Source organism: Lycorma delicatula, chromosome 4 (assembly GCF_047948215.1).
Source record: "Lycorma delicatula isolate Av1 chromosome 4, ASM4794821v1, whole genome shotgun sequence".
Taxonomy (NCBI): Eukaryota; Metazoa; Arthropoda; class Insecta; order Hemiptera; family Fulgoridae; genus Lycorma; species Lycorma delicatula.
In genome coordinates, this window is record NC_134458.1 from 5,337,120 (window position 1) to 5,349,340 (window position 12,221).

General features: G+C 25.7%; 1 protein-coding gene across 3 annotated transcripts in view; it reads right to left on the bottom strand.

The window, feature by feature from the left end:
* PMCA (plasma membrane calcium-transporting ATPase 3) overlaps window positions 1-12,221 on the bottom strand; it is a 762,833-nt gene that overhangs the window by 60,733 nt on the left and 689,879 nt on the right. The gene's annotated exons all lie outside the window — the stretch shown is intronic.

A 12,221-nucleotide genomic window follows, 5' to 3' on the forward strand; every position in this document is an offset into this window, starting at 1 on the left:
ATTGCATTCTAAAGCTACTGCAAAACAAGACCCAGCTGGAGGGGGTGAGCCCAAATAGTGTACAAAATACAAACATTCAAATAGTTTTACAGGATGTGAAATGTTTCAGTGTACTGTCATGTCCACGGGTTCAAGGACTATACATACACATATCTAGTACATAAATAAACAAAACAAATAAATAATTAAAAGAATAAACAAATTATTAATAGTAAATAAATAATTAATAAATAAATATTGCTTGCCACTAAGTCACAACAAAAGTAGATAGACAAATAAAAGGGGGAAGTTTTTTTGCAAGCTATTACATAATTTTACATCCATTCAAATACAATACACAACACTCATCTATGTGAAGTTGAAAAGAAATAAGAAACTGGATAAGGAACGATATGATAGGCAATGGGAATTGTTGCAGCACGACCCATCCCTACTTCCCATAACCCGACCCAAATAAGCGACTGACAGTACGCATGTGTGAGCCGATAGCTTGCAATCTGAAACCGATTCTTCTCACTAAAGTAATATGAAAACTATCAAAGAGAAACAAAATAACAAAAGACAATTTCTCATTTTGTTTAGATCAATAAATATAAAATGTTTGAACATGTTTTACACATAACTTACAATGAAAAAAAAAAAAAATGTATAAATTACTTTAAATAGTTATATTACTTATACACTAGAATTTCCGTTATCAATGAAAACTATTTAACGGAAGAAAATCAATTATTACATGAAGATGTAAATGTATAAAAATAAAATAAAATGGCTAACATATATGTATAAGTGTTTGATAATGATTTTGTTAATTAATTGTTTGATGATAATTTTTTTCATACAAATGCTTTTAAAAGTCTGTTATTTATGCTATATACTTAATATATATTTGAATTGATGAATTATTTAAGAGATGCTACTGTAATAACAAACACTTCTGTTGCAGATATAAGATATTTTTAATATAATATCAAGTACACATTTTTAATTAAAAAATATGACTTTTTTAATATAAATTATGTTTAATATCAAAGCATTGATCCATTGATCAAGCATTGATTCCATTTTTATGTGATCATTACAAAACTTTTCATTTATAGTAATGAGAAGAAACCAGACATTCAAAGCTGTAAAAAAATGAACTTACAATCCTTTCATTCGTACAATTCTCAGAATGCAATCACATAACAAACACTTCAGTAAAACAACTGAGGAGCTTACAGAAAATTTGAACATATTGCTTGTCTAACATAAGAGGTCTAAAACAATGATCTTTATTAAACCTATCTGCAAAATTTAAAGAAATAAAATAAACAAGAATTTTTATTTCAATAACTGACTGGAAATAAAGACAAAAAAACCACAAAGTAAGAATTCTGAAGCCAGGATGAAACATAATTTTGAATACATTATATTCAAAATTTTAATGTTTATCTACATAAAAAATAATAAAATGGTAAGATAAATGCTGTGTGTAATTGTAAAATTTGTTAAATGAATATTCACTATTGAATAATTATTTGCACAATCAATAACTCTATAAAAACTTTTACAAATGAAGTGATAAGTGTGTTTAATTTATATCTCCAAAAAAATAAACTTTAAATGTTATTCTAATAGTGATAAAAATTTAACTTAACAATTATTATCTACCATCAGAATTAAGTAAATGATAATCGAGTGTTATATAATAAAAAAATAATTAATGCCTAAATTCAGGACTAAACTTCTATATATCGATGTAACACGTGTTATATAACCGGGTATAACATGGACTGGTGGTATAATGAGTCTGACTGAAGGATAAATTACTTTTACAAAAGTAATTAATAAAATATAATTACATTGTAATTTGATTAAAATTATCATATGAGTTTAAACAAAATTAATATATTAAATACTTAATGAGATATTCTACTAAATACATCTTATAGATTTTAGAGTTCTTTTTGATGGTGAGATGTATGTTCCACAGAAAATCTGATTAGAATGTAAACATACAAATGTGGAAAATAGTAGATGTAAACCAGCAGAAATAGCTTTCTATTGGTAGATTAAATAAGGCCTAATGTTTTATAAAAGAATCACACCTACACAAATTTAGTCAGCAAATAATAAAAAAAAAAATTTTCTGATTGCTGTTATACCATAAATTATGGTAAGACTGCAACCCTGTAGCACTGACCTACATCTCACATACTACTTGATCCTTAAAGATTGAATAGCTACAAAGTGTACTTTCTTTCTTTTTCCTGTTTAGCCTCTGGTAATTACCTTTTTTTAGATAATACTTCAGAGGATGAATGAGGATGATATGTATGAGTGTAGTCTTATACAGTCTCAGTTCGACCATTCCTGAGATGTGCGGTTAATTGAAACCCAACCAACAAATAACACCGGTATCCACGATCTAGTATTCAAATCCGTGTAAAAATAATTGACTTTACTAGTACTTGAACATTGGAACTTTCGACTTCCAAATCAGCAGACTTGGGAAGACGCATTCACCACTAGAGCTGCAGAGTGTACTGCTCATAGCATTAAAAAAAAATAAAAAAATTTGGAATACCGCACAATAAATGATGAAAACAAAGTAATCATGAATGGTCTAAATACTAGGATTTCTGTGAACAAAACTTTAAATATCACGAGATTTTAAAACAATTCCTAGCTAAGAATATTTAAAACTTATCTTTATTGTAAGTAATATTATTAACTAGAATATACAATTTGTACATTTTATCAGCAGCTGTAAATTTTGCTGGTATAAAAACAGTAAGTAGGTGGAGTAAATAAAACATATGCAAAAACTGGCTATGAACATCACATTATTTCTTTCTTTAATAGAATTACTTCAAAAATAACACAAATTATTTAAAAAAATTACATTTATATGTCTACTTATTAAAATGATTTTTCAAATATGGGTGCCCGAGTCACATAAATCTGGCTACCATATAAATAAATATATTTATTAATAAACATATATACAAATGTAGAGAAAAATTGGGTTCTATTTTCTGTAAGAACTACATAAATAATAGTCATCATTCTGCGTTTACGTCTATGTCAGTTTAAACAAAAATGTTACTGTTATTTATTTTTACAATGCAGGACTCCAACAACTTAAAAAAAAACTACAACTTCAATGATTTTGGAAGACATGCATCGATTTTTATTTCATTTTCTTGTAGTCAATAATCAAATAAGTTTTACAAAAAAAAAAAAAGTATAACTAAACAATATGTAACAAAAATAATTAAATAGTGAAAAATTAAAATAATAATAAATAATAGAAATAATCAAATAATTTACAACTGTTAAAACAATACTCTTACTATTAATAATATGAATTTATTAATATCATTAATAATTAATTATTATTACTATTAAATATTACTTCATTAAAAGAAAGGTTAAGAAATAAGTTGATTTAATAAAATTAAATAATAAAATATCATATATATATATATATATATATATATATATATATAAAACATATCTTTAACTATAGTTTGTTCAAAATAGTATTTTTGTATTTTTTAATTTTTTTTTATTATAAAAATAAAGGCTGTTCTAATAAGTTCATAAAAACATTTATTTCTATATTATTCATAGTAAGTAACAATATAATAGGATATTAACCACTCATGTTTAAAGCAAAAGCATTTTTTAATAGGTTTTAGCAATTAAATCATAATTAAACAAACAATAATCACACATTCAATATGATATTGAGTTATTATTGAAGTACATAAATAAAAAACATATTTTTCTTGAATATAAGGCAGTGCTTTATTACTTATGAGTTTGTGTTTATTTGTAAATAGAAGTAAACACAATATGAATATATTGTGCACAGTTAAAAGCATTTACGTAAGTGCATATGAATATATGTGTACATACACACATACATATATTTGAAAGAAAATATTTATTTATCTATATGGATATTTAGCAAAATACATGTATTACAAAAAAGAATTTATGGTCATTTAATACATAATTACTTAATTTTTACCGGCTTAAAATTCATTTTCTAAATTTCTAATACTGTAATGTTATTAAAAGTTATTAAAAAAATAAAAAACAGTACTTTAAGAAGACCGAATTTTCAGTTATATCGTGGTACATCATATAGGTTACTTTTCCGTTTGTGATAAGACATAAGGATAGAAGGTTTTAGATACTTTTAACTACATCATTTATCATTTCTCAGCTGTTTGATTAATGGAAAATATATTTTTCATTTAAATCCTTAATTTTAGCTTGTCCGTAGCAGAAGTTTATTTAAAATTAATTAATTCAATGCTATTAAATTTAAAAAATTCTACATTGGTTTGTATTATACAATGAGAATGTGAAATTAAAATTTATTCTGCAAGAGATTTTTTTATGGTGCTCACAAATGAAAATTTGAAATGATAGTTTTATATTACTTTTTACTTCATAGAGATTTGACTTCCTGTTCTTAAGACATCAAAGAATTATGATTTTTCATTCAGGTGTAATAGTATTAAAATTATTATGTATTTTCATAATTTTTTCTGTTCATTTTACAGATAAAAAGAATGCTTACAATAAAAACTAAAATAGAAGAAAATTCTTTATGAAGAATGCTCCTATAATTTTTTGAGATGAATGGTTTAAGGGTTAAAAAGACATGAAAGTGGCTGAATCATATGATGAACATTATCATTTTAATGTAAACAGTAAATTAACTGATTACAAAATAACTAACCAACTACAAAATTTTGGAAATGACAAATATGAATATGAATATAAATGACATTGTATGAGAGAAGCTTCAGTTACGACGTCACAGATTAAAAATTCATGATACAACTGAGCATAAGTGGCCTGCTTTATATACAGATTAACCTAAGGTAGCTTTACAACTTACACAACATATTCTATCATGATATAACTAACTGATATATATATATATATATATATATATATATATATATATAAAGAAAACAAAGAAGAGTTTAGTTATTGTAATCAGAGCGATCATGATCTCTGCTTATTTCACGTACTGGAGTGTTAACTTGCCAACTTTTCAAAATTAGGAATTTATACAATCCATCAAATAATAATTAATTTTAAACTTCAATAAAGTAAAATATAATAAAAGAGCATTTTATATATGTCACATTTTTTATACACCGTGTAGAATTTAGTAGAGCTAAAGCATACAGGAGCATCAGTTCTTTGCTAAAGTGGAAGTCCAGTCATTTTGTGGTTAAGATTTTGGATATAACTATAATTTTAATGAGAACTTAGGATTAATTTGTTCAATAAATTATGCAATTTAATTGTTTTTCAATAAATATAGATTTTTTTGTAGGTTTAAGCAAGGTATAATTAAATAAAATTCTCTGATACAACTAAATGTACGATCTCATCCCTGTGTATGGTTAAGAGTATATACAACCCTTATTCCTAAAAAAAATATAACTAGATAGATGAATGAAACTCGATAAAAATTCATGACCATATTGAGGTAGTGGATGCTTCAAAATAACAAAAAATTTAAGTTTTGCTAGAATTAAATATTTTCAATCGTAAGGTTATAAATTTTATTACGGATGTTGAATGAAAATATTAATTTTATTTTTCTTTTGGTAGTGGTATGAGTTCATCGATTTTTGAAAATTACCTTGAGAAACAAGAAAAGTAAGCATCTATGTAGAATATAATACTATTTTGGGTTCAGTCAATGAAAGATTACACCAGCGATTACATTACTTAAAATTAATAAGATTCAATTGTTACAAAAAGTAAATAAATAAATGTATCTGATTTATTTATATATCAGAGCTGTTATTAAGGAAACTAATGTCTAATCTTAGACATGTATGTGAATCTAATCTTATATTTCTAGTATGTGAATCTAATCTTATATTTACATATGACAGTTGAAAAAAAGAAGTCCGCTTTGGAACAAGTTTTAGGGTACATAGTGTATATATTTTATGATAATAAGCCACCCAAAAATGAAGAATATAGGGGAAAGAACACACAAAAGTCAACTGATGCTAAAATACTCTCAAGTAACAGTTTTACTGTAGAGGTGGGAGAAATATTATTACTCCTTAATGGTTGTTAAATGGATTTTTAAATACATCAACCGTATATAAGACTTGTTTAATTTAACTGAAAAGTAAAATAAAAATTTAAGGTAGTAATAAAGTTTTGATCTTGTGTAATAACAGTAAACTATTTTTTTGTTTACAACTTTCACTAAATGAATAATTTTCTGGAAACCAATCACATTCATAAATCAGGAGATAAAGGCATTATGAAACATTAAAAACTAGACTAGGCTAAGCTGAATATTTATAGCCACAAAAAATTCCTTTTTAACTGTTTTTAGGTATCAGTAATGTATTTATACTGTCCGTGAACGTTATTAATGGAAAGTAGAAACAATTGTATTGTAGCTGCGGATGAAATATAGGTCATGCTATAGCAGAAAGCTTGTTGTAATTGTTATGCTACATGTTCAGTGAAGGATGAAAAATATGGTTTCATTTTTTTTTATGTGGAACAATGTAGGGTTATCTTGCAAATTGAATAACAATGGTTTGTAACAATAAGAGAAATTATTCTTCCACGAACTGCCTTAATGTTTCTTACTTAAGTAAGGTGCAATAAATGATGACATCAATTAACAGTTAAAAAAAGAAAACGCTGAAGCTTATAAGCAGTAAATAATTAATAATAATAAGAGTAATAACGACAATAATATTATAATAACTTAAGTTTATTGAGACAGCGTTGTTAAAATATTATTTTCTAACATCTAAATCTATTGTTTAAGGAAAAGTATGGTAATTATATTTTGTACAGTTACAATTAACATAAATATAATTATTAGCATTCATTATAAAATAATGTATCTATCCTACAATTAAGCGCAGTCAAAATGTTATCGTCCATTTTTATACATAAATACAGACACACTTGCACACAAACCCACACTTGCAACAAAGTGATGTATATATTAAAAGAAATATTATCTACCTTTTTACAAACAATTTTAAATATATATTAATAAATATGTTATAAATAGTATTAATTTTAATGGTAAAATTTTAAGTACCCCCTTTCTATATTAATTACAATTAATTTTATTTAATGAACATTTGATGTAATAAATATATGAACTGGATATATACAATATACATATATGAAAGTATCACACTAAATTATTAAGTTTATATTTATCTTTTTATATACACATAATGATCTAATGAATGTCACTTGTAATCGACTACTGTACCTGTTAAATGTATCTACTAAAATACAATTAACTGTAATCATCCAACATTTAACAATAACCTAATTCATTAACAGAAAAAATGCATACAAATATATAATCTAATGGTTACAATTAATACCTATACATTAATGCATGCATTCATGTATTTTATTGTAAACATAACTTCAATATATCCCATGAAATAATATTTTAAAGTACATATTTTTTTTACTCTATTAAAACACTGTTTTTTTTTTTTTTTTTTTTTTTTTAATCTAGACACTGCTTTTTTTAATCTAGAACTCCTGAAGTTACACTTAAATGTATATGTACATAATGTTACTTTAATAAAAATGCAATATAAAATTTTACAGCATCCCTGATCAACTATAAGATCTACAACTGTTCATTGAACACCCACATTAGAAAACATGAGTATATGTAAAAGGGAATGAAATAAAGATAAATTCAACAGCTTGAACTACATTCAGTTCTTATACATCTCAAAATTAAACAATACTGGAAGTAATTACAGTTTGATTAGACGATTCCATGCAGCTGATGACCGCAGCATTTAAGTTTACTTTTATATATATAAAAATGATGTATCAATATATGATTTTATAAAATTGATTTTCAAGAGATAAAATATCTAGCTATGATGGGTGTAAAAGACTTCTGATATTTAAAAACCTGTTTACAAAATGGTGATAACATTTAAAAAACATCCTATTGCTTTTAAAAATTCTCAAAAATCATTTTTATTAAATTAGCAAAACAAATTTTTATTTTATTCAGCACAGCGACCATGTTCATTTTTTTTAGGATTATTGTGCATAGAGACATAATATTCCTTAATATTGTTAGATAAATTAAAAATAACTGAAGGTGAAATCTATTATTACATGGACATGTGTTGTATAAACAATAAGAAAATAAAAGTTGTAATTATGATATTACATTTTTGACCTTCTTCATCTTCTTCCACACTTAATGGATCGAATTGTACAACTTTTCTTGTAAAAATTCTCTTTGAGGTCTTCCTCAGTCACATCTTCCTATAGGCTTGATTAAAATAAATTTGTTCAGAAAGTCTTTCTTAGCATGACAAACTGCTTGGTAACAGCTTCCGCTTTTGTTTTTTCCTTCATGTAGGTGTTAATGATTTACTTTTTTCACTGATTTGACAAGTTATAACTCTTCCCTTACAGCTTCACTCCTTATATCTGACCTCAGCAAACGCCAAATAGAATGGAGAAAACTGATTTTAATATCCTGAATTTACATTTTTCACAAAACACTCATACTAATATACAATGATGTGTGCGGAGTCGTAGTTTTATAAACCTTAATGAATAATTGCTTCTCTTGTTGTATGCCATACAGTTATGTGATTTATGCTGATGATGGCTAATGCATAATTTTTCTTCTTTTTCATTGTACTCATAAGACAAAAGAGATTCTAAGTAGCCGCACTAAAATAAGACACTCCATCAAGACCTGAAGTGTTCAGCACAATCTTTGTTTTAATTGAATCCTTACAACTAAAAGCCATAACTACTTGAAAGGTTAATATTTTGACACTGTAACAAGTATAGATAAAGGAAAGATTGTGTATGGCTCTACGTGTAGAATCCTCTGAACCTTGAAAAATTACACCATTGTATAGCATGAAATCAAATTTTTGGTAATTACCTGGGCTAAGCTGTAGCATATTTCCTAGTCAAATTAAAATTTTCAATTAGGAGGAAAATCACTTAAAAAAAATATATATATATTAATCAAAGTTGGACAGACATAGAATCTCTAATGAATTCCTTAAGTAGATAATATAATTGCACCATTTAGGTCCATGAAAATGTTATCTTTGTATACAAGCTGTGATCTCTATAGTTCAGCGTGGAGGATAACTGCCATATCAAATAACTGTGTAGTTATCAAAGTGCTTTTTCACAACCGATGAAAGCTATGTCATTTTATGATTATACTCCCTCTACTTTTACATTAATTGTTTAAAATTGAAGAAGGCAACAAAATATGATCCCGTATTTTCTCTTTTCCAAATCCGATTTACTCTTTAGGCAATAGTCAAACAGTTATCTTTGTGATCACACATTTAAGATAAAAACATATATCTTTTAAGGAAAATCAAATGCAGGTTACCTCTGTGATTGCTACATTTATTTTGAAAAGCTTTCTTGTACAAGGAAATCAGTTTCAGTTCAGGCACTTTAAAGTAATCTCGATATTAATACCATGTCTAAAAACCTGTCTATTTCTAATTTTTCTTCGAGTACCCGAGAGCAAATTTAACACTTTTCAATAGCAATTGTAACACTTTTGGTTACTTAAATCTGTAGTCATTAAATATATTTTGGTTAGCGATACCCATTTTGGTGATTGTCCTGTCAAATCACAATGCATTTTGATGTTCATCTGGTCATCTTTAGTGATAATATTACACTCAATGACCTTTTTTTTAATTTACTAAATGTTTTAACAAGCTACACATAAACAATGTTCTCAGTATACTAAATAAGTATCTGTATTGAATGTTTTTTAACAGAAATATCCAGGTCATAGAAACAAACTAAATCTACAAAAAAAGATGTTCCTTCATAATATTAATGCAAATAGGAAAAGTATTTATTTATTTTTATGAGAGAATAACATAAAAGTATATAATTATATTCCTGAAAATGAAATTCAATTCCGAATGCGCTTGAACGTGTTGAATTGAATTGTTGGTATGGTTTTTTGTACATTAACTATAATTATATACTTATACCAACGGGCCATGCTTGACAAAATTAACATAAAAGTAGTTCAGAAAATTCTGATAATTATGAATACATTAAGAACTGGTACAGAATATAAAATAAAAATAGTATTCAGATAAAATAAAAATAGTTTTTGTGTTTTAATTAAAACACTTTTAGTATACTTTAAAATCACAAAATCCTAGATTGTAGAGATAGACAGTAATTAATTGTTAAGCAATAGCTTTTAACAGTTATTATATTAATATATTTACTAATTTAAATACACAACTAGTTTGAAAGAACCACCAGACAGAATCTGTAACTGGCAGGTTGGGCCTACTGTGGATGGATTTTTAAAAAATTCCATTTATTCTAATAACTGAATCTAGGTTAGTGTAACAGGCCTTGGTATACTAGTCAGGAATGCTAAACATTATGTATGGAGGCCAATATACTAGTACGCAAATTTTTTTATTGTTATCACTTCACTTTCATTTTTTCAAAATTATGTGATTTTAACAAATATCCCAGAACATTATAAATATACATAATTAAATTACAAATAAAACTGAGTGTTCAGTTTATGATTTTAGACTGAAACTAAAAAAAAATTATAGCTTGATTATTTTGTATACTTCTGCATAGTAGCTTCGCCTTTTATTATATCTTCATACGATTTTTCCCAATTTAATGATGATCAGAAATTAATACATTAATTGTTGATAATTTGTTACTCTCTTGATTATTAGTTTCCCATCTGAGAGACCCTGACGGACGTCCCTGGAGGGAGCAGAGAAAACTGCCACGACACCCTGAAACAACTAGCAGTGCCTAATGGCAGAGGCTGGTTATCTTCGGGATATTTAAAAAAGTTTCCCATCTGAAGTCATATGCATGAATTATTTACAGTTGAAATGACTTAATAAGAACTATAACAAATAAAGTGTATGCATATTTTTGACACAGTTTATCAATAAAAATAACTTTCTATTTTATCTATTTACTGTTTGTTCATAAACTGTTAAAGTGCTCACTTTTCATATCCTGTTATTATTATTTTGATATTATGGAATGTAAATCAGTCTCCAAATTTCATAACTGATAAGATCATGTTACCTATGTCGCTATGTACTTAAATGACTGTTATACTTGTGATACTTTTAAGTAATATGCAACGATATAACTGTTCTATAATGATATAGCTGATCTATATGTTTATAAAAATATTAATCCGCCGCAAAAAATAAAATTAAATATATAATCAAATTAAAATTAAAAAAAAAAAAAAGATGTTTTATGTCATTACGGAATGTATCTCAAGAAAACATTCTTACACAGATGAAGCATTATCTTTTTATATGAATCACAGTTTTTTATACGTACTATTATATTTTATTTAATGTCACATTTTAAGGACATAAAATTTTTATTATAAATTATAACTATACAAACATGATCTGTTCAGTTATTTATCTACATCTGCTAATATTACAAATTTAATTCAATACAGTACTTTAAATTAATGATGGGCAATCTTGAAGGTTTCATTCATCAAAACTGAGTAATTTGTCTTCAGCATTATTAATTTATTAACAACAAGCTGTAAAAGACTATTTAAAATCTCATTACACTGTAAATATTTTAAGTGTAGCAATATAATTTGGTGAATAAAAGACGTCAGGTGATTTTAAACAACTCAGAATTAAAAGATATAACCAATACACTCTTAGTTATCAAGAAATATACATAAACAATGAATTACTGAAGAAGAGCCATTTCTTAAGAAAGATATGATAATCTTTTTTGAAAAAGAATAAAAAATTTACTTTAAATGATTTTGTTTTTGCCATATTTTTCTGCATCCATATATATATATATATATATATATATAAGGATGCAGATTTATTTATCCTACTTTACTTCATTAAATACAATTTTACTATTAAATACCTTATGGATCACAAATGTCATAAAAAATTTTAAACATATACATCATTTTTTGTTAATTCTTTTATTCTATTTATGACTGTAGAGTTATTAACTTGTGTTCAAAATTCTTCAGAACTGTGAAGACATCTAAATGTTTCCATAACAATAGATTCCAATGAAGAATTATAGTAATAAAGACACCGATCATATAAAGTATGATATCTAAAGATATTTATACATAATTTTAAATACTTGAATGTTTT